Source organism: Eriocheir sinensis, chromosome 52, assembly GCF_024679095.1.
Source record: "Eriocheir sinensis breed Jianghai 21 chromosome 52, ASM2467909v1, whole genome shotgun sequence".
Taxonomy (NCBI): Eukaryota; Metazoa; Arthropoda; class Malacostraca; order Decapoda; family Varunidae; genus Eriocheir; species Eriocheir sinensis.
This window is the reverse complement of record NC_066560.1, coordinates 11,459,077-11,481,894: the sequence shown is the minus strand read 5'-3', so window position 1 is coordinate 11,481,894 and position 22,818 is coordinate 11,459,077. Positions and strand designations below refer to the sequence as shown.

At 42.6% G+C, this 22,818-nt stretch overlaps 1 protein-coding gene across 1 annotated transcript in view; it reads right to left on the bottom strand.

The window, feature by feature from the left end:
- The window catches only part of LOC126983063 (growth hormone secretagogue receptor type 1-like), a 112,601-nt gene that overhangs the window by 80,663 nt on the left and 9,120 nt on the right, over positions 1 to 22,818 (bottom strand). Inside the window, exon 2 of the mRNA XM_050835543.1 lies at positions 12,097 to 12,185. The gene's annotated coding sequence lies outside the window, so the exon portion shown is untranslated. The remainder of the gene's footprint in view (positions 1 to 12,096; positions 12,186 to 22,818) is intronic.

Below are 22,818 nucleotides of genomic sequence, written 5' to 3'. Positions count from 1 at the left end.
TGAGGAGGTGGTGAGCTAAGGGAGTGGAAAGGGAAGGGACGAAAGGAGGAAAGGGAGAGAAATGGAGAAAAATGGGAGAAATTAATCAAGGACATGTTTGCCATTATTTCTGCATGTAGATATTTTGTGTGCATGCGTGTGTGTGTGCGTGTGTGTATGTATATATGTATGTGCGTATGTTTGGGTTGTATGTGCGTTCGTGGCGGAAAATATATTCTGAATCTGGGACTCTCTCTCTCTCTCTCTCTCTCTCTCTCTCTCTCTCTCTCTCTCTCTCTCTCTCTCTCTCAAAGCAGCGTTCAGGAGGACATTTCAGTCAACATTTATCATTTGTTAACGCTTCATGTCTATATTCATCTAGCCTTTCCTTTGTGTGTGTGTGTGTGTGTGTGTGTGTGTGTGTGTGTGTGTGTGTTCCGTCTGTTTCATACTACAATTCCTTGCATGCGTCCCAAATTCCACACACACACACACACACACACACACACACACACACACACACAGAGACGGCCATCCCTGAACGCATTACTTTCAGGGTTCGCGGCGGGGGAGGGAGAGGGACACGAGCTGAACATGAGTGAACGGTGTCGCTTTACCCAGCCCAGCGAGGGAGGACGGCGCCCGCGGCCTGGTGGTAGTACAGGTTACATTGTTCCTCTGGTTTCGCTTTTTCCAGCCCTGATTTTCAACTCTCGATTTTTCATTTTGTTTCTTTTTTCCTTGTTACTGTTTTTTACGATTCGGTTATTATTTTTACCGCGTTTCATGTTTTCTCTCAGCATTTGTTGTGTTCTCGATCTTTTGTTCTTTCGTTTGGATTAATTTTGTTCTTGTTTTCCAGCCTTCTTTCTTCTTATGTTTTCTTTCATATATTTTTTTATCATTTCATTTTTTTCCGCTTTTCTTTTTTCTTTTCTTATTTATATGTTCGCTTTTTCCAGACCTGATTTTTAACTCTCGATATTTCATTTTGTTTCTTTTTTCCTTGTTACTGTTTTTTGTTATTCTATTCGGTTACTTTTTTTTACCGCGTTTCTTGTTTTCTCTCAGCATTTGTTGTGTTCTAGATATTTTGTTCTTTCTTTTGGATTAATTTTGTTCTTGTTTTCCAATCTTTTTCTTCTTCTTTTATATGTTTTACGATTTCATTTTTTTTATCCGGTTTTATTTCTACTTTCTTATTACAATGGTCATGTTTTTCTTCTTGTTCTTGTTCAAAGTTATTCATCTTGTTCTTATTTTGTTCTTTCTTGACCTTACTCTTGTTCTCTTGCACCGCTTCTTTCATTATGTTTTCTTTTATATTTTTTACCATTTCATTTTTTCATCACTTTTATTTCTACTTTTCTTATTATTATTTTCTTGTTCTGCTTCTTCTTGTTTTTCATCTTGTTATTGTTCATATTTATTCATCCTGATCTTCTTTTGTTTTTTTTTGCCCTTACTCTTGTTCTCTTTCTTCCTCCTCCTCCTCCTCCTCCTCCTCCTCCTCCTCTTTAACGTGCTGGGTTACCTGATGCACACCTGTCAAGACACGTGCTGAGGGAGGCGACATCTGGGACACACGCACACCTCACACACCTGGGGACACCTTGGGCCACGTGAAGGGGGGAGGACATCCGGGACACCTGCCTGCTCGCCGCGCCTTTCATCATAGCCGGCCCACTCTAGGGCTTCGCGGGGTAGAGCGGCGGCCCCCACACCTTATATTGGTACCTGTGTGGCGGCCCTTGCCCTAGATTTGAATGTGTGTGTGTGTGTGTGTGTGTGTGTGTGTGTGTGTGTGTGTGTGTGTAGGCCGGGAGCACACCCACACCCACACCCAACCACCCATCCACACCCACACCCACACACACACACAAATAAAAATTCACTCATTTTTATAATCACACAGACTGCATGATGATAATGATGAAAACAACAACAACAACAACAACAACATATTTACTTAACCACGCTTTCAGGGCATGAGTATTTTATTGTGTTTGTTGCTCTTGAGCTGTTTACTGTAAAAAAACAAAAAGCAAAATAATATAGACGAACGATGGACAGTGTAAGATGAGAAGGGATGGTGGACCGCCGTGGGATACACCGTTCTTACTTACCCATTTCATATTCTTGCAACACCCTTCATGGATAAAAGAGAAGGTAGTGTTCGTTCGGCCACGTAACACCGCTGCAACTCGAGCAAGCCGGCCGCGAGAGTGCACGGCCGCGGGCTACACTATACCTGGCGAAGGCGCTGAGTCGAGGCGGGAAACAAGACCGGCGGACCAAGACGCGGAGGTTTGGGGCCAAGATCTGCTTTCCTCTTCACCTGTTCTGCTGATGTTTGCTGAGGCTGTTGTTGTTGTTGTTTTCTTTTGCTGTTTCAGTTGTCGATTTCTGGGTTTTGTTTTCAGTTTTCGGTCGTTTGATTTTCTTGTTTATTTTCTTGTTGTATTTGTTGTTTATTTTGTTTCTCTCTTTCCTCCCTTCTCCTTTACCTGGTTTCCTATTGACCTTCTGTTTCCTGCGACCATTATTTCTGTCCTTTTTTGCTTACAATTTTTCCGTGTTGTTAATTTCCTCTAGTTAATTTTTGTCGTTTCCTTTTTGCTTTCTCCTTTCCATTCGTGCCCCGGGTTTCGCTCTTCAATTGTTTTTATTTCCTGGTTTCTTTCTCGTTTCTTTTCTGCTCCTCCTTTCCATTCATGCTTTTTATTTTATCCAGCGTCGCAGTTCTCCTTTTCTAATTACTTTGTTTTCGTTCACATTCTTTTCTGGTTTATTTCATTACTTTCTCCACTGCTTCTCCTTCCTTTCCATTTACGTTATTTTGTTTTTGAGTCCTTTACATTTCGGTTGTCTCTTTGTTTCTCATTCTTATTCGTATTGTTTTGCTTTTGGTTCTTTTTCCTGGTTCACATCAATTGCTCCTTTCTTACCCATTCACATTCGTCTTCTATTTGCTAGGGCTGCCAGGGTCGCGGGTTTGTGTGTTATCCCCCGCGGCAATAGCAAGCAGGTCGATATATAGACACGTGTCGCTATTTTTGCCCTGTGCGTGCGGCCTCGATAAAGGAAGGCTTTTATAGCAGTCACAGCAAAGGCACGTGAGATCAGAAGAGTAGTGGAGATCAGAAGAGTGGAGTGGCGATCAAAACAGTGGAGTGGCGATCAAAACAGTGGAGTGGCGATAAAAAAAACAGTGGAGTGGCGATAAAAAAAACAGTGGAGTGGCGATCAGAACAGTGGAGTGGCGATCAAAACAGTGGAGTGGCGATCAAAACAGTGGAGTGGCGATCAAAAGTGGAGTGGCGATCAAAAGAGTGGAGTGGCGATCAAAACAGTAGAGTGGCGATCAAAACAGTGGAGTGGCGATCAAAACAGTGGAGTGGCGATCAAAACAGTGGAGTGGCGATCAAAACAGTGGAGTGGCGATCAAAAGAGTGGAGTGGCGATCAAAACAGTGGAGTGGCGATCAAAAGAGTGGAGTGGCGATCAAAACAGTGGAGTGGCGATCAAAACAGTGGAGTGGCGATCAAAACAGTGGAGTGGCGATCAAAACAGTAGAGTGGCGATCAAAACAGTGGAGTGGCGATCAAAAGAGTGGAGTGGCGATCAAAACAGTATAGTGACGATTAAAACAGTAGAGTGGCGATCAAAACAGTGGAGTGGCGATCAAAACAGTGGAGTGGCGATCAAAACAGTGGAGTGGCGATCAAAAGAGTGGAGTGGCGATCAAAACAGTAGAGTGGCGATCAAAAGAGTGGAGTGGCGATCAAAACAGTAGAGTGGCGATCAAAACAGTGGAGTGGCGATCAAAACAGTGGAGTGGCGATCAAAACAGTGGAGTGGCGATCAAAACAGTGGAGTGGCGATCAAAAGAGTGGAGTGGCGATCAAAACAGTGGAGTGGCGATCAAAACAGTGGAGTGGCGATCAAAACAGTGGAGTGGCGATCAAAACAGTGGAGTGGCGATCAAAACAGTGGAGTGGCGATCAAAAGAGTGGAGTGGCGATCAAAACAGTGGAGTGGCGATCAAAAGAGTGGAGTGGCGATCAAAACAGTAGAGTGGCGATCAAAAGAGTGGAGTGGCGATCAAAACAGTAGAGTGGCGATCAAAACAGTGAAGTGGCGATCAAAACAGTGGAGTGGCGATCAAAACAGTGGAGTGGCGATCAAAACAGTGGAGTGGCGATAAAAAACAGTGGAGTGGCGATCAGAAGAGTGGAGTGGCGATCAAAACAGTGGAGTGGCGATCAAAACAGTGGAGTGGCGATCAAAACAGTGGAGTGGCGATCAAAACAGTATAGTGACGATTAAAAAAGAAGAGTGGCGATCAAAATAGAGGCGCTGGCGTCAATAATGTCCGCCCCGTGTTATGGGTGAGAGGGGTGGGGAGAAGCGAGCATTTCACAAACATGATTAATCCAATTATGTTTGAAGGTTTGGTAGCTGTTCACACACTGCCTTTATCCAGTTAAATAATGAAGTTTTGTCGGTGTTCACACAATGCCTTTATCCAGTTAACTCTTCCAGTGTTCATAGCGCGAGGGTTGTGATTTCTCTTTATCAATTTTGCGTTTACCTCTCCTTTCATCTTTCCATTTCCCATACTTCCTTTACCCGGTTAAATCTGAATGCTTCGTAGCTGTTCACACCCTGCCTTATCCATTTGAACCTCCCCGTCTTCGTAGTGCAAGTGTACAGTGCTCCTCTCTATTAATCTCGTTTTTACCTTTCCGTTTACCTTCCTGTATTCCTGAAGCAGTAATCAAATAATACAATCACTCTCCCTTCAGTTCAATATGTGTACCTTCTTCTCTTAATGCCACCACGTCTCCCCTTCCTTTGCTCCTGTGGCGATAAATGATTTGTGTCTCAACGCTAGCTAATGCCTTCCCATCCTTACCCTCCCCGACCCATGTAATCCTAACCCTTCCATACGGCAAAGTTTTTTATTACTTCTTGTATGACTTGTCCTGAAGATCTGTGTATCTAATCTAAGGTAAAAAGTAGCTCATGTTTTCACCCAAATAACTTGCCATCTAAACGTCTTTCCTCTCCTTTCTTCATCAATAACAAGTAGCAGACACGTTCCCCAAGTCTCCAAGGGCAATATCTTCTCTGCCTCTTCTCACGCCTCACCACCCCGCGGAGTACCTATATGACCTCTCGTCCCCACACTTACCCTTCCCATACCCCAGGACAAGAGGGAGTTAATGCGTACCTCAACAGCAATATCTCCTCTTCCTTCAACTCCTCACTCAACATCGCCCAGTGTAATACAACTAACCTCTCATCCCCACACCTTCCTCCCCATACCCCGAGACGAGAGTTAGCTAATATGCACTTCTTCAACACAAATATCTCCTATTGTTCACGCTTGACCAATCTGTGTAGTCCAAATAACCTCTCATCCTCACACCTCCCTTCCCATACACCGAGACAAGTTAGCTAATATGCACTTTAACACTGATTTCTCCTCTTCCTTTCGCTTCATCTCCTCGTGTAGTGAAAACAGCTTCTCACATCTTCCTTCCTATACCCAAAGACAAGTTAGCTAATATGCACTTTAACACTGATTTTTCCTCTTCCCCAAAGTCATATTTCACGCAAGTCACTCTAAATAAAATTCGCCCGCGCCATCAACTGTCTGGGGCCAAGCACGATATAACCCCTCAAGAAAATCTATTAACACTATAAATGACGCAGTACATAGAAAGACAAAAAAGAGCTAATATTTCCTCCTCAATATCCTGTGCACCTCATATCCACCGTCCCTTCTCCTGAGACAAGTGGCAGCTAACGGGAACCCCAAGACTAATACGTTCCCTCCCCAGGCTGAGCTACCTTGTGACTCTAAGACATGACGTAACTGATATTTTTTTTTACAACAAAGGAGACAGCTCAAGGGCACAGCAAAAGGAAACAATAATAAGAAAAAAAGCCCGCTACTCGCTGCTCCTAAAATATATTGTTCATATCTATCCTTTACATCACCAGCAGCATAAGGTAGTTAATATCACCAAGGGAAAATGAACTTGTCTTTTCTTCCATATAGCTGGCAAGGGGATGAGACTGAGGGTAGACTTCGTTCATATCTCCCCTCCACGTCTATGGCATAAGGAAGTTAATATCGCCAAGGGAAAATGAACTCGAGTCTTTCTTTTCTTCCATATAGCTGACAAGGAGGTGAGACTGAGGGTAGACTTCGCTCATATCTCCCCTCCACGTCTACGGCATAAGGTAATTAATATCGCCACGGGAAAATGAACTCGTCTCTCTTTTCTTCCATGTAACTGACAAGGGGGTGAGACTGAGGGTAGACTTCGTTCATATCTCCCCTCCACGTCTACGGCATAAGGTAGTTAATATCACCACGGGAAAATGAACTCGTCTTTCTTTTCTACCATATAGCTGGCAAGGAGGTGAGACTGAGGGTAGACTTCGTTCATACCTCCCCTCCACGTCTACGGCATAAGGTAATTAGTATCGCCACTGTAAACGACCTCAATCTTTCTTTTTTTCCATGTAGCGAAGCAGGGGTGAGATGAAGGAGAGGTTTTAATTGTATCCACCCTCAATGTCTCCTACAGCAAAAGGTAGTTAATATCACCACGGGGAAACGACCTCAATCTTTCTTTTATTTCCATGTAGCGGAGGCAGGCACGGGGTGGAGATGAAGGATAGGTTTTAATTGTATCTACCCTCAATGTCTCCTACAGCAAAAGGTAGTTAAAATCACCACGGGAAAACGACCTCAATCTTTCTTTTATTTCCATGTAGCGGAGGCAGGCAGGGGGTGGAGATGAAGGATAGGTTTTAATTGTATCTACTCTCAATGTCTCCTACAGCAAAAGGTAGTTAATATCGCCATGGAAATATCAGTTCCACCTTAATCTTTTTCCTATCCTCCACGCTAAAGCCAGCTCCATCTTCCTCTTCCTCCATGTAGCTGAGGAAGGAATAAGATTGAGACAAGTTCCACGTCTCCTACGGCTCAGGGTATAGTTAATATCGCAATGGTAATATCAGCTAAATCTTACTTTTTTTTCCTAATCTCCACGGTCAAGCCAGCTCCATCCTCCTCTTCTTCCATGTAGCTGAGGAAGGGCTGAGATTGAGACAAGCTTCACTCATATTAAGCTTCCACATCTACGGCTCAGGGTAGTTAATATCAGCTCCATCTTCGTCTTTTTCCTATCCTCCACGCTAAAGTCAACTCCATCTCTCACTTCTTCCACGGAGCTGACAAGGTGTGAGATTACAGCTAAAATTAGTCATTCTTCTGGGGGCAATTTTCTTCGTTTTCTCTTTGTCAGCGTGATGCGAGAACTTCTTTTTTGGCTTTGTTTTATATATTTTTGTCTTGTTCTTGATTCCTGACTCCAACACCGTTAAGAAAAAGGAAATATCTCATCCCCCAATACCTTCAATCCTCACGTTTTCTTTCCCTCTTGCTTGTGAATCGAGGAAGGGGGTGCTTTTTTATTTTGATCTTCCTTCTTTTTATTTCTTTTTTGTCCCCTTTTGGTTTCTTTTTCTTAATATTTTGTCTTGTTCTTGATTCCTGACTCCAACACCGTTAAGAAAAAGGAAATATCTCATCCCCCAATACCTTCAATCCTCACGTTTTCTTTCCCTCTTGCTTGTGAATCGAGGAAGGGGGTGCTTTTTTATATTGATCTTCCTTCTTTTTATTTCTTTTCCCTTTTTTTGGTTTTTTTCTATTTTGTCTTGTTCTTGATTCCTGACTCCAACACGTTAAGAAAAAAGGAAATTTCCTCTTGCTTGTGAATCGAGGAAGGGGGCGCTATTTTATTTTGATCTTCCTTCTTTTTATTTCGTTTTGGTCCCCTTTTTCCCCTCTTGGTTTCGTTTTCTTAATATTTTGTCTTGTTCTTGATTCCTGACTCCAACACAGTTAAGAAAAAGGAAATATCTCATCCCCCAATACCTTCAATCCTCACGTTTTCTTTCCCTCTTGCTTGTGAATCGAGGAAGGGGGTGCTTTTTTATTTTGATCTTCCTTCTTTTTATTCCGTTTTTGTCCCCCTTTCCAGGAATAGCGACCCTTAAGAGGCGCGTGTGATACATCAGCGAGGAAACAAACGACTTGACTTTTGCTCTTGAAGTGTGTCTTTTTATATACTTTTCCTTTCTTTCTTTCCTTCCTTGTGTGTGAACGCGTGTATGTGTGTGTGTCTTTGTGTGTGTGTGTGTGTGTGTGTGTGTGTGTGTGTGTGTGTGTGTGTGTGTGTGTGTGTGTGTGTGTGTGTGTGTGTGTGTGTGTGTGTGTGTGTGTGTGTGTGTGTGTGTGTGTGTGTGTGTGTGTGTGTGTGTGTGTGTGTGTGTGTGTGTGTGTGTGTGTTAACTTGTCTCCATAAGTATGAAAAGAGAAAAGAATAAGTAAAAAAATAAAAAAAGAATACATGGGAGATAAATGAAAAGAATATGAATGATGTTTGTAGTAGAGGAGGAAGAAGAAGAAGAAGAAGAAGAAGACGAAAGAAAAAAAAGAATACATGGGATATAAACAAAAAGAGAATATGAAAGATGATGGTTGTAGTAGAGGAGGAGGAGGAGGAGGAGGAGGAAGAAAGAGACCATCAGGAGCAATAAGAGACTCCGAGGATCACTCATTATCTCTCCTACATCTCATGACTAGTGCACCGAGTCTCTTTTTTACCCTTCAGTTAACGAGAAAGTTCATTATCTCTCTCTCTCTCTCTCTCTCTCTCTCTCTCTCTCTCTCTCTCTCTCTCTCTCTCTCTCTCTCTCTCTCTCTCTCTCTCTCTCTCTCTCTCTCTCTCTCTCTCTCTCTCTCTCTCTCTCTCTCTCTCTCTCTCTCTCTCTCTCTCTCTCTCTCTCTCTCTCTCTCTCTCTCTCTCTCTCTCCCACCCTTTCCTTATATTGGACACCATATTTGCTCCCTGACAGGCAATCTCTACACCTTAGCACCATTGATATATTAACACACACACACACACACACACACACACACACACAAGCCAATATTCTGTGTGTGTGTGTGTGTGGGTTTGCGGTCGTGGTCGTAGTGATGTTCGGCGACGTTGCAGCTCTAAGCCAATCGTAAACAAGGTCTGCGGATGACGGAGGGAAAGCGAGAGGGGAATAGAGGGAGGGACGAACAAGAGATAAGAGCAAGGATCACACACACATCTTCACCACCATGCTGTTTGTGCGTCTGTGTGTGTGTGTGTGTGTGTGTGCAGCAAAGGTGCCAGATTGTCTCACTCAGCCTCTTATATTTACCGACTTCCGACCCAAAAACTGTCTCGTGGGCCCCAATAAGGAGACTCACTTATAATTATCGTTAAAATAGTTAATTCCTGATGTTTCTTGGCAATAGTTAGGCGTCAGAAACCGTTAAATACTATGGTCTGAGTACGTACAATCTGGCGACGGTGGAGTGTGCAGGGCATATTCGCCACTTCACATGAACCTTTCCAATTGTTACCCACTACATTTCTGCCTTTATGTATGTATCTACTCGCTGTCTAATAACTCCAGGGTGTACCGAGTGAATACATCTCGGGAGAATGAAAAGGGAAATAGCACATGGACAAAAGGGAAGGACTTTGCCAACACAAGCGGGTTTTTTTGTTATTGTTTCCTTTATTTTGTGTGCCCTTGAGCTGTCTCCTTTGCTGCGAAAAAAAATTATTATAAACGCTTGCCCATTGCTATCAGTCTGTATGAGTTTGCAGACGTGTGATGACAACAGTTTAATTAGAGGAATGACTTGATGACGTAAGAGAATTGAACAAACAGCGCAAGAGAATATTAAAAAAGACTAATTACTATGCACCCCTTGTCGCTGCTGCCTGCTTGTATGAGTTTGTAGACGTGAAATGACAACAGCTTAATTAGAGGAATGACTTGATGACGTAAGAGAATTGAACAAACAGCGCAAGAGAATATTAAAAAAGACTAATTACTATGCACCCCTTGCCGCTGCTGCCTGCTTGTATGAGTTTGTAGACGTGAAATGACAACAGCTTAATTAGAGGAATGACTTGATGACGTAAGAGAATTGAACAAACAGCGCAAGAGAATATTAAAAAAGACTAATTGCTATACACCCCTTGTCATTGCTGCCTGTTTGTATGAGTTTGCAGACGTGAAATGATTCGACGGGGCAAATAATGAGGACTTGATGACGTTTAGAGAAATGGATCATGGCCGCGGGAGAGGTTTAAGAGGTGACAAATGACTATCAACGCTTTGCCCTTGCTGTCTGTCAGTACGATTTAGTAGATGTGTATTGCCTCAACGGTGCATTAAGGAAGACACGACTTAATGACATCAGTGGAGAAATAGGTCAAGGGCGCAGGATTAGTAAAAATGGAGAGTAATGACTAAAACTGCTTCGCCATTGCTTCACTTTGCTAATTGTATGAGTTCGCAGATGTGATGCCTCAACGGTGGTGTATTTAGAGGGGAATATCCCGATGACGTACAGAGAGAAATGGATCAGGGACACGAAGCTAAAAGGAGGGACTCAACATCAGATATAATTTCCCATCACTGCCTTTCTGTCCGAGGTCGTAGATGTATAATGCCTCAACGGTGTAAGTAGAGGATTATCTCGATGACGTAAAGAGATAAATGGATCAAGGATACGGAGTAGCAAAAAGGGGAACTGAAGACAAGGTACGCTTCCTCAATGTTCCCTTTCTGTCTGAGTTCGTAGATGTATAATGCCTCAACGGTGTAAGTAGAGGATTATCTCGATGACGTAAAGAGATAAATGGATCAAGGACACGGAGTAGCAAAAAGGGGAACTGAAGACCAGGTACACTTCCTCAACGCTGCCTTTCTGTCTGAGTTCGTTAATGCGTACTGCCTTAACGATGTCCCTGGGAAGGAATAACTCGAGGATGTAAGAAAGGAAACAGATCAAGGGCGTGGGAGGGAACTGGAGCAAGGGCGTGGGTGATAAAAAGATACCGAGGCCGGCGACTTTTTTTGTGCTTCTTGTTTTGCCCTTGAGCTGTCTCCTCTCCCGTAAAAAACATCACTTCACCAACGCTGCTTTGATGTTTGTCATGTGATGTTGTGTAATGAACCAAGGATGAATGAGAGGATATAGTAACCTTGAGGGTGAGGAAAGGGAAACAGCTTAAGGGCGAGAGGAAGAGAGAGAAAATAAGCAAGAACCTTCACCAATGTAGCCTGTACCTATGTGTTTTGCGCCTGTAATGTAGCTTGTAATGGCTCACAAGGCGGACAGGACGAGGAATGGATAAAAGACAGGAGGAAATGGACAAAGGGCGTAGGAGGGATAGAAAAAAAACAAGACAAGACACCATGGACGTATATCAACACCCCGCTGCCAGGTAGAGAGGTGGAATTAGAGCCCTTACCGTAGCAGGAGAAGGATGGAGTACAGTGACATCAGACAAAGAAAGGGAGGTGGGAATGTTATAGGCCTTTGTTATGGAGTAGTGGCATATGGGTGATGGTGATAAGTTGTTTATAGTTAGCATATGGGAGGGGCAGTAAGTAGCGGGCTTTTTTTTTTCTCATTATAGTTTTTTTCTAAGCCCTTGAGCTGTCTCCTTTGCTGTAAAAAAAAAATGTGGCTGAATGTGAATGGGTATATATGAATGTGTTAAAGTTACTGTATGTGTAGAGAGAAAATGTGTGTAGAGGAAGAATGTGCATGAATGTGAATGAGTGGATTGTAGTTAATGTATGTGTGGAGAAAGAATGTGAAAGAATGTGAATGAACGTATTTAATCTATCGTATATGTTGAAAGAATGTATATATGGAGAAAAAATGTTAGTGTATGTGAATAAATGTGACTGAATGTGTTATAGTTACCATATACGTGAAAAAAGAATGTACGTGTGGAGGAAGAATGTGAATAACTGTGAATGAATGTGTTAAATTACCGTACAAGCTGAAGTTACGAAATTAAATGAATGTCCTACAGTTACCATATAAAAGAGAACAAATAACACTCACGAGATAATGTGAATGACTGTGAATGAATGTGTTTAATTACCGTACAAGCTGTAGTTACGAAATTAAATGAATGTCCTACAGTTACCATATAAAAGAAGGCAAATAACACTCACGAGATAGTGTAGAACGGGGCAGGCCAGCGTTGAGCCCATACACTGAGGAGGGCTGGGCTGTCTGGAGCGGTTGATGGCAGTCCGTTAATCTGGGAAGAAGAATTGAGTTAGTCAGCCAAATTGCTCTTGATTACTTCTTCAGAGCCGTGTGCGTGGAGTCTCCCTTCCTCACGCACACGCACACACACACACACACACACACACACACACACACACACACACACACACAGATTGATAGATAGATATATAGATGGTTTATTGACTACAGCATAGCAGATACATATTAAAAAAGATATACATTATAAGTATAAACTGCAATCCAGCACGATATCCTTCAGAATAAAATCAGAAATGCACAAAAAACAATTCCCTCCCTCTTCCCCCACCCCCCAAACACACACACACACACACACACACACACACACACACACACACACACACAAAGACAGACACAGATATACACAGGCAGACAGACAGACAGACACCGATAACCACAGACAGACAGAGACACGTACATACACACGCCCCCTCACACACACACACACACACACACACACACACACATACCAGACAAGATATATATTACTGTACATCCCACGTAGGCAGAAGAAAAACCTTGCTAACTATAATGTACAACGAGGCAGAAATAAAGTGTTTGGTACATAATATAGCGATGTAGGGGAGAGTGTCACTTTGTACGTTACCTGATTAATTAAACGCCTGACGTGACTGAATGGGGACAATGAGCAGATGCAGTAGGCGTATAATGAAACAAAAATACGAGAAAAAAAACGTTGTAATGTACTGAATGTGGATTAAAGAGAAGCTGTAAAAAGTCGAATAGAAAAAAAAACCCACCAATGAATAGAAAAATAACCCTATGTGATGTAGAAACACATACATGACATCCAACCTTATCTCTACTTACGAAGGGGAAGAAAAAAAAAGAAGATAGAATGAAAAAGAAGAAGAAAGATCATGAGTTAAGCCCGACGAGGGAACACTGAAACCAGAGAACACGTCACGGAGAACTAGAGAACGCCTATACATCACGTAGAGGGAAGAAGGTGATAAGGGAGAGAGGATTAAAGGAAGGAGATAGATAGATAGATAGATAGAGAGAGAGAGAGAGAGAGAGAGAGAGAGAGAGAGAGAGAGAGAGAGAGAGAGAGAGAGAGAGAGAGAGAGAGAGAGAGAGAGAGAGAGAGAGAGAGAGAGAGAGAGAGAGATTTCCCTTCCTTCCCTGCCTCACCCCTGTCTCCTATCCCTGTCTCACCCCTGTCTCATACACCCTGTTTCACCCCTGCCTCCTACCCCTGTCTCCTACCCCTGTTTCACCCCTGCCTACTACCCCTGTCTCACCCCTCACTTCCTCCTTACCTCTCCATCCCCTCCCTTCGTCACCTCCTCCCTCTCTTCCTGCCTCCTATCCAACATCCTCTTCCTCCATCCCTCACTCCCCTCCCTTCCCTTCCTTCCCCTGCCTCACCCCTGCCTCTCCCCTCCCTTCTTCCTCTGCCTCACACCTTCCTTTCTTCCCCTCTTCCTCCTTATCCTCGCGTCCTTTGTCTGTTCCTTTCCTCCACCTCTACCTTATCTCTTCTTTCTTCCCTTCCTCCCTTGCTTCATCCCCCTCCCTCCCCTTCCCTTATCTCTCTCCCTATTCTCTCCCCTTCCTTCCTCCCCTTCCTCACTCTCTCCCTGATCCCCTTTCTGTCCATTTCTCTTCCATAACCTCACACCTTACCACTGCCTCCTCCCCTCCTCCTCCCCCTCCCCCCCTTCACCCCTACAGAGGAGCATGGGCGTGACAATACAACCTCGACAGGCATAAAGGAGGATAAGGAAAAATCTGGTGTGTTTTTGTTTGTGTGTGAAGGGGGGGCGTGTGTGGGGGGTGTGGGGGGGCGGTAGGGGTGGGGCGTGTGTGTTGGGGGGATAGTCGTGTGTGTGTGTGTGTGTGTGTGTGTGTGTGTGTGTGATGGGAGGTTACACAAACACATACTTACATACATACATACATACATATACAAATACCTACCTACATATAGACATACATACATACATACATACATACACACATACATAGATTCAGGTACACAAATTTTTCTGAGCAAACACAATGAACACGTCAAGGAAAAAGATACACAAATAAGGCCAGAAAGAGACACAGATTCAGGTTCAAAACACGTTACTTTGGCGACACACGAAGAAATAATAATAATAATAATAATAATAATAATAATAATAATAATAATAATAATAATAATAATAATAATAATAATAATAATAATAATAATAATAATAATAATAATAATAATAATAATAATAATAATAATAATAATAATAATAATAATAATAATAATAATAATATGGAATTCAAAGAGGTGCAGGAACTTGATTATGAAGGAAATTTGTTTGTTACGCTTGAAGTCAAAAGGAGGAGGAGGAGAAGGAGGAGGAGGAGGAGGAGGAGGAGGAGGAGGAGGAGGAGGAGAACGTGATAGTGGTGGAAGTTGACGAAATGATAATGGAGGAAGAGAGAGAGATAAATGAAGTGGAATAAGAAGAGAGGGAGGAAGAGGAGGAGGAGGAGGAAGAGGAAGGAGAGAACGTAATAGTGGTGGAAGTTGTGGAAGTGATACTGACGGAAGAGAAAGATAAATAAAGTGGAATGAGAAGAGGAGGAAGAGGTGGAGGAAGAGAAAGTGGAAGAGAAAGAGGAAGAGGAAGAGGAAGAGGAATCGAACACCATTCACATCGGAGAGGAGACAACGCGGTTTGCAAATAGCGCCTTGATTCAATATTTGGAGGAAGCGTGTCTGCAGCTGCGTCAGGAGGAGGAGAAGGAGGAGGAGGAGGAGGAGGAGGATTGGTGATATGCGGAAGGGAAGAATATTGAGAAGCGTGCGATGATGAATACGCATAAGTAGCAAGAGGAGGAGGAGGAGGAGGAGGAGGAGGCTTGGAAGAGGGGAAGAGTAGCAAACAGAGGCAGTGAGAGAGAAGGAAAGGGGAACGAGAAGATGAATGAGGGAGATAAATGGACTAGGATGCTGTGGTGGTGGTGGTGGTGGTGATGGTGGTGGATACACAGGTGAAAACAGGTGTAGCTAAGGGCGTGATGGTGATGAGGAGGTGGTGGTGGTGGTGATGTTAGAAGAGGGATGTTGAGGAAAAGTAGACTATCAGAGGTGAAGGGACAGGTGGAACAGGAGATGCAGGTATATAGAAGTGATACTAGGGAGGTGATGTGATGTTTAGAAAGAAGAAGAGAGAGGTGAAGGGGAAAAGTTAAGGAATGGGAAGTGTGCGTTCAGTAAATAGAGGTGGTGGCGGTGGTAGTGATGGTTGTGGTGGTGGTGGTGGTGGTCCTCCCTGTCACAAGAGAAGGGTGAGGTTGGTGAATAATAATGTATTGATTGTCAACACCACCCCCCCTCGTTCTCCCCCCCCCCCCCCACCATGTCTTTGTTCAAGTGCCCACGTCTCTCCAACATTGCCGCTGTATGTACTAATAACAGAGGTAGCGGGGGGGGGGGGGGCATCAAGACACGTCTCCATCAGATATACTCATCTCTACTCTCTTTTATGGGACCATTTTTTTTTTTTTTTACAGCAAAGGAGGGCAAAAAAATATTAAAAAAACAGCCCGCTAGACGCTGCTCGACATAATATATATAAAAAAAAAGGAAGAGAGGCCCAAAGAGAGGTCAGCTTCGGATGCCTCGGCGTTTTTTTGTTTTTATTTATTTTTTGCCTCGAGTTACTTCCTTTACTGGCAAAAAAATGTATACCGTAAACTCTTCCAGCAACTAACAAAAAGGAATAAGCAGGATATGGCCACAGTTTCCTTCATGGCATTCCTTTAGGTTATATTACAATCCAGCACCAACAAAAAAACAATGATCAGAATATGGCGTTTCCTTCATGGCATTCCTTTAGGTTATATTACAATCCAGCCACTCACAAAAAACAATGATCAGAATATGGCGTTTCCCTCATGGCATTCCTTTAGGTTATATTACAATCCAGCCACTCACAAAAAAAACAATGATCAGAATATGGGGTTTCCTTCATGGTATTCCTTTAGGTTATATTACAATCCAGCCACTCACAAAAAACAATGATCAGAATATGGCGTTTCCCTCATGGTATTCCTTTAGGTTATATTACAATCCAGCACCAACAAAAAAAACAATGATCAGAATATGGCGTTTCCTTCATGGCATTCCCTTAGGTTATATTACAATCCAGCACCAACAAAAAAAACAATGATCAGAATATGGTGTTTCCTTCATGGTATTCCTTTAGGTTATATTACAGTCCAGCACCAACAAAAAAAACAATGATCAGAATATGGTGTTTCCTTCATGGTATTCCTTTAGGTTATATTACAATCCAGCCACTCACAAAAAACAATGATCAGAATATGGCGTTTCCTTCATGGCATTCCTTTAGGTTATATTACAATCCAGCCACTCACAAAAAACAATGATCAGAATATGGCGTTTCCTTCATGGCATTCCTTTAGGTTATATTACAATCCAGCCGCTCACAAAAAACAATGATCAGAATATGGCTCGCTTCGTTCATGGCATTCCTTTACGTTATATAACAATCCGACCACTAGCAAAAAAACAGGAGAAAAATACATGGTCAGAATTTTGCAAGAGCTTTGGCCACGTAATTCCTTTAAGCCACGTTACGGCACGCTCTTTTGAAGGATTTTCGCCCACACGGGATAAAGAACGCCTACGACTTCGATGCCTTCAAGAGGAGAGTACCAAGAACGACTTCGATGCCTTCAAGAGGAGAGTACCAAGAACGACTTCGAAGCCTTGAAGAGGAGAGTATATCAAGTCACCTCTCCATCCGATTCTGACCCTTGGTAGTTCTTAGCGGGATTTTTTATTTTTACTCATTTTTGCCATTAAGTTGATTACTGTACTGTTAAATAAAAGGTATCAGGTATTTACTGGAGTACTATCACCGTTTGTTTTGTCTATATCTTTCTTTTGCCCTCAAACAACAGGAGACACGGAGAATGTATGAGTGAGTAACCACGCCTTGGAAAATGGACACAAAGAGACAAATCGGCCACATAACTGTTGACGATGACTAATACGATGTTTGATGTTTAATAAATCAGGCAAGTGTTACAAGGCCTCTACACCCTGAAGATTAAAACACCCGATGACAGCCTTACAACTCTTCTTCTCTCTCTCTGGTCTTAGGAAATACTGGTAGTGAGAACCCGAAGCTTCTGAGAGTATGGGCATCAATGACCTCTCTACGCTATCACGAGAATCAGGTTAGGAGTAAAGGTTAAAAGTTAAGGAAGGCATTGCTCTTGACGTTGGGGGTGGGACAGGCTATAGTGATCGTCGTGATGGTACCCGTTGCTGAAGTAGAAACAAATATTAACTGTCTGTCTGTCTGTCTGTCTGTCTCTTTAAGGAACCCGGAGAAGCACATTTTGACGGCTCTTGTTTGGATCTACAAGGATATCGAGACAGACACACACACACACACACACACACACACACACACACACACACACACACACACACACACACACACACACACACACACACACACACACACACAGACAGCTAAGATGAGGAAAAGTGGAGGTGTGAGGACGTTGGTGGATGGCTTAATACAGCTTTCTTACCTCTGTACACCTGAGAGAGAGAGAGAGAGAGAGAGAGAGAGAGAGAGAGAGAGAGAGAGAGAGAGAGAGAGAGAGAGAGAGAGAGAGAGAGAGAGAGAGAGAGAGAGAGAGAGAGAGAGAGAGAGAGAGAGAGAGAGAGAGAGAGAGAGAGAGAGAGAGAGAGAGAGAGAGAGAGAGAGAGAGAGAGAGAGAGAGAGAGAGAGAGAGAGAGAGAGAGAGAGAGAGAGAGAGAGAGAGAGAGAGAGAGAGAGAGAGAGAGAGAGAGAGAGAGAGAGAGAGAGAGAGAGAGAGAGAGAGAGAGAGAGAGAGAGAGAGAGAGAGAGAGAGAGAGAGAGAGAGAGAGAGAGAGAGAGAGAGAGAGAGAGAGAGAGAGAGAGAGAGAGAGAGAGAGAGAGAGAGAGAGAGAGAGAGAGAGAGACAGACACAGACAGACAGACACACACACACACACACACACACACACACACACACACACACACACACACTGACACTCAAAAAAATACACCGACAGACAGACAGACACAGACACATTGACTAACAGACACATACAAGACAGACAGACAGGTACACGCATACACGCCAACCAACCAATCAACTAACCAAAAACAAACAAACAAACAAACAAACAGACCGCCAGCCAGAAATATAAAACTCCAACAAAGCTTCCATTTTTTTTCTACACTCTGAACACGATTTTTTTTTTTCCACCGCGGGACGCCAAACCTATTACACGGTGCGCACACAAGAACACCGCCGGGCCACACCAATTTGCGTTGCCCATTATCAAGAACACCACTATCAAGAACACCATTATCAAGAACACCATTATCAAGAACACCATTATCAACACCATTATCAAGAACACCATTATCAAGAACACCATTATCAACACCATTATCAAGAACACCATTATCAAGAACACCATTATCAACACCATTATCAAGAACACCATTATCAACACCATTATCAAGAACACCATTATCAAGAACACCATTATCAACACCATTATCAAGAACACCACTATCAAGAACACCATTATCAAGAACACCATTATCAAGAACACCATTATCAAGAACACCACTATCAAGAACACCATTATCAAGAACACCACTATCAAGAACACCATTATCAAGAACACCATTATCAAGAACACCATTATCAAGAACACCATTATCAAGAACACCATTATCAAGAACACCATTATCAAGAACACCATTATCAACACCATTATCAAGAACACCATTATCAAGAACACCATTATCAACACCATTATCAAGAACACCACTATCAAGAACACCATTATCAAGAACACCATTATCAAGAACACCATTATCAAGAACACCATTATCAAGAACACCATTACCAACACCATTATCAAGAACACCACTATCAAGAACACCATTATCAAGAACACCATTATCAAGAACACCATTATCAAGAACACCATTATCAAGAACACCATTATCAAGAACACCATTATCAAGAACACCATTATCAAGAACACCACTATCAAGAACACCATTATCAAGAACACCATTATCAAGAACACCATTATCAAGAACACCATTATCAAGAACACCACTATCAAGAACACCATTATCAAGAACACCACTATCAAGAACACCATTATCAAGAACACCACTATCAAGAACACCATTATCAAGAACACCATTATCAAGAACACCACTATCAAGAACACCATTATCAAGAACACCACTATCAAGAACACCATTATCAAGAACACCATTATCAACACCATTATCAAGAACACCATTATCAACACCATTATCAAGAACACCATTATCAACACCATTATCAACACCATTATCAAGAACACCATTATCAACACCATTATCAACACCATTATCAAGAACACCATTATCAACACCATTATCAACACCATTATCAAGAACACCATTATCAACACCATTATCAACACCATTATCAAGAACACCATTATCAACACCATTATCAAGAACACCATTATCAAGAACACCATTATCAACACCATTATCAAGAACACCATTATCAACACCATTATCAAGAACACCATTATCAACACCATTATCAAGAACACCATTATCAAGAACACCATTATCAAGAACACCATTATCAAGAACACCATTATCAAGAACACCATTATCAAGAACACCATTATCAAGAACACCATTATCAAGAACACCATTATCAAGAACACCATTATCAACACCATTATCAAGAACACCATTATCAAGAACACCATTATCAACACCATTATCAAGAACACCATTATCAAGAACACCATTATCAAGAACACCATTATCAACACCATAATCAAGAACACCATTATCAAAAACACCGCCGGGCCCACCACCAACTTGCGCTGCCCATTATCATCAACGCGGGGCCGCCGATAGCCGCGTGTGTGGAGCGTCTGTTCCCGGGACGATCAAATGTGTGTGGAGCGTCTGTTCCCGGGACGATCAAAATGAATCAACAATGTAAAAACTAACTGCCCGCGACAGCTTTTTAATTAACTGGCTTTTAATACCGATTCTGTGGGATAATACTGCCGTTTTTTTTAATTATTTCCTCTGTAGTCTATAAATTAATGCTACTATGGTTATTCTGTTATACGTATATTCATTGTTAGTAGGGAAAATAGTTGTTGAAGTAGTAAAGACAAAAATAGGAATAAAATAAGTATAAGTGAATCGGAATGCTTAGTTGTCTAGGTTACGTTAAGTTAGACCAGGGAAAGGAATAGGAAAGTAAAGGGAAATAGAATCAGAAAATAAACATACAGAAAGTTGTGGTAGTAGTGATGATAGTTGTAGTAGTCGTAGTCGTAGTAGTAGCAGTAGTAGTAGTAGTAGAGGAAGACGAATACAGCAATACAGACCGTGAAGAATCAACCCAATATGCATAAGGTTCAGGAGACAAAACTAGAGGCCTGATCTTGCAACTTCAGCACCGAGAAGGAGGAGAACGGAGAGAGGGCGTGAAGGAAGAGCGCTAATATATGCGTGTCCTTCAACTTTCCCAGTAAAAACTAAGCAAGGAAGATGAAGCTTGAAGAAAAGGAGAAGGAGGAGGAGGAGGAAAGGAGTTATGGAAGGAAGGCAAGTGGAGAGACAGATGAGGATGGAGTTTGAAGAAGAGGAGGAGGAGGAGGAAAAGAGTTATGGAAGGAAGGCAAGTGGAGAGACAGATGAGGATGGAGTTTGAAGAAGAGGAGGAGGAGGAGGAGGAGGAAAAGAGTTATGGAAGGAAGGCAAGTGGAGAGACAGATGAGGATGGAGTTTGAAGAAGAGGAGAAGAAGAAGGAGGAAAAAGGTACGGAAGGAAGACCAATGGAGGGACAGGGAAGAAGAGAAAGGATAATAATGGATGTGAGAGAGGGATAGATTGATCCACAGAGCCGCGGGGGATTAGCTGTGTAGTGGAAGCGAAAAAAAGCCATTACGATAAGAGGAGGAAGTGGAAGAGGAGGAAGAAAGAGATGAGGAGTGTTCATACGAGGGAGAAAAGAAGTGGAATGTAGAAAAAAGAAGCAGATGAGTTTAGGAAGTGGAAAAAGGAGAGACCGAGAAAGAGAATGAGATTAGAAGAGAAGCAAAGTAGTTAAAGATTTGCAGGGAAGAGAGGAAGAAGATGATAATGACGAGGAAGAGGATGGAATGAAAAAAAGGGAGGCTTACGAAATGGAAAAAGGAGAGGAAGAAAAAAGGACGAGGATAGATGAGGGAGAGAAGGATAAGTGAGAAAGATGAGACTGAAATGAAGAAAAAGGAAGCGGAGGAGTTTAAGAAAGTAGAAAAAGGAGAGAGAGAGAAAAGAATGAGAATAAATGAGGAAGAGGAGGAAAGGTGGGAAAGAAGAGAATGAAAAATAAGAAAAAGGGAAAAAAATGAGATAAAAAGAAAAGAACGAGGATAAACGAGGAAGAGAAAAAAGATGAAAAAAATGAAAAAAGAATGAAATGAAAAAGAAGACTCGGAGTTAAACTGGAAAAAGGAAAGGGAGGGAAAAGGATGAGGATAGATGAGGAGGAAGGAAACTTAATGAAGACAGAAATAGGTAATAACGCTAAAGAGGAGGAGAAGAAAAATGAGGAAAAATAAGAAGAAAAAGAAGAGGAGGAGAAGGAGGAAGAAAATTAAATGAAGATAGAAGTGGGTATTAGAGCGGAAGAGGAAGGGAAAGAAGAGGAGGAGGAGGAAGAAGGAGACATTTAGAGTGAGGAGGTGGAAAAGGAAATGGAGGAAGAGGAGGAAGAGGAGGAGGAGGAGGAAGAAGAAGAAGACATGTAGAGTGAGGAGGTGGAAAAGGAAATGAAGGAAGAGGAGGAAGAGGAAGAGGAGGAGGAAGAGGAGGAGGATAGATTAGGTAAGGTCATCAATGTTTTTATCATTATTATTATTATTATTATTATTATTATTATTATTATTATTATTTAACAGGAGAAGGAGGAGAATTATGAGGAAATAAGAATAAATGAAATAAAATTAAGAGAAAGATGAGGAGGAGGAGGAGAAGGAGTAAGATATAAATGTTCCACAAGGATTCTTTATAAATAAGACCCACAATTTCCACTGACATTGCCGGATAAAAATAAATTAATAGAACCAATTTCCTCCGTTCCTCCCCAACCTCGACCTCCCCTGACCGTCCCCTCCCCCTCCCCCTCCCCCTCTCGACCCCCCACTGACCGTCCCCTCTTCTCCTCCTCCCCCCTCTGACCGTCCCCTCTTCTCCTCCTCCCCCCTCCACCCCCCACTGACCGTCCCCTCTTCTTCCTCTTCCTCCTTCCCCTCGACCCCCCGTGACCGTCCCCTCCCCCTCTCCCTCTCTCCCTTCCCCCTCAATCTTCCGACCCAGAAAGTATCGTGATCTCTCTCGTCTTGGTATATCATCATCATCATCACCATCTGTACTTCTTCACCACTATCACCATCACAACCATCGTCATCACCACTTTTATTAGGAGCCTCACCACCACAATCACCACTCTCTCAGGACCACTACCATCATCACTACCATCCATAACCTAACTATACCTACCA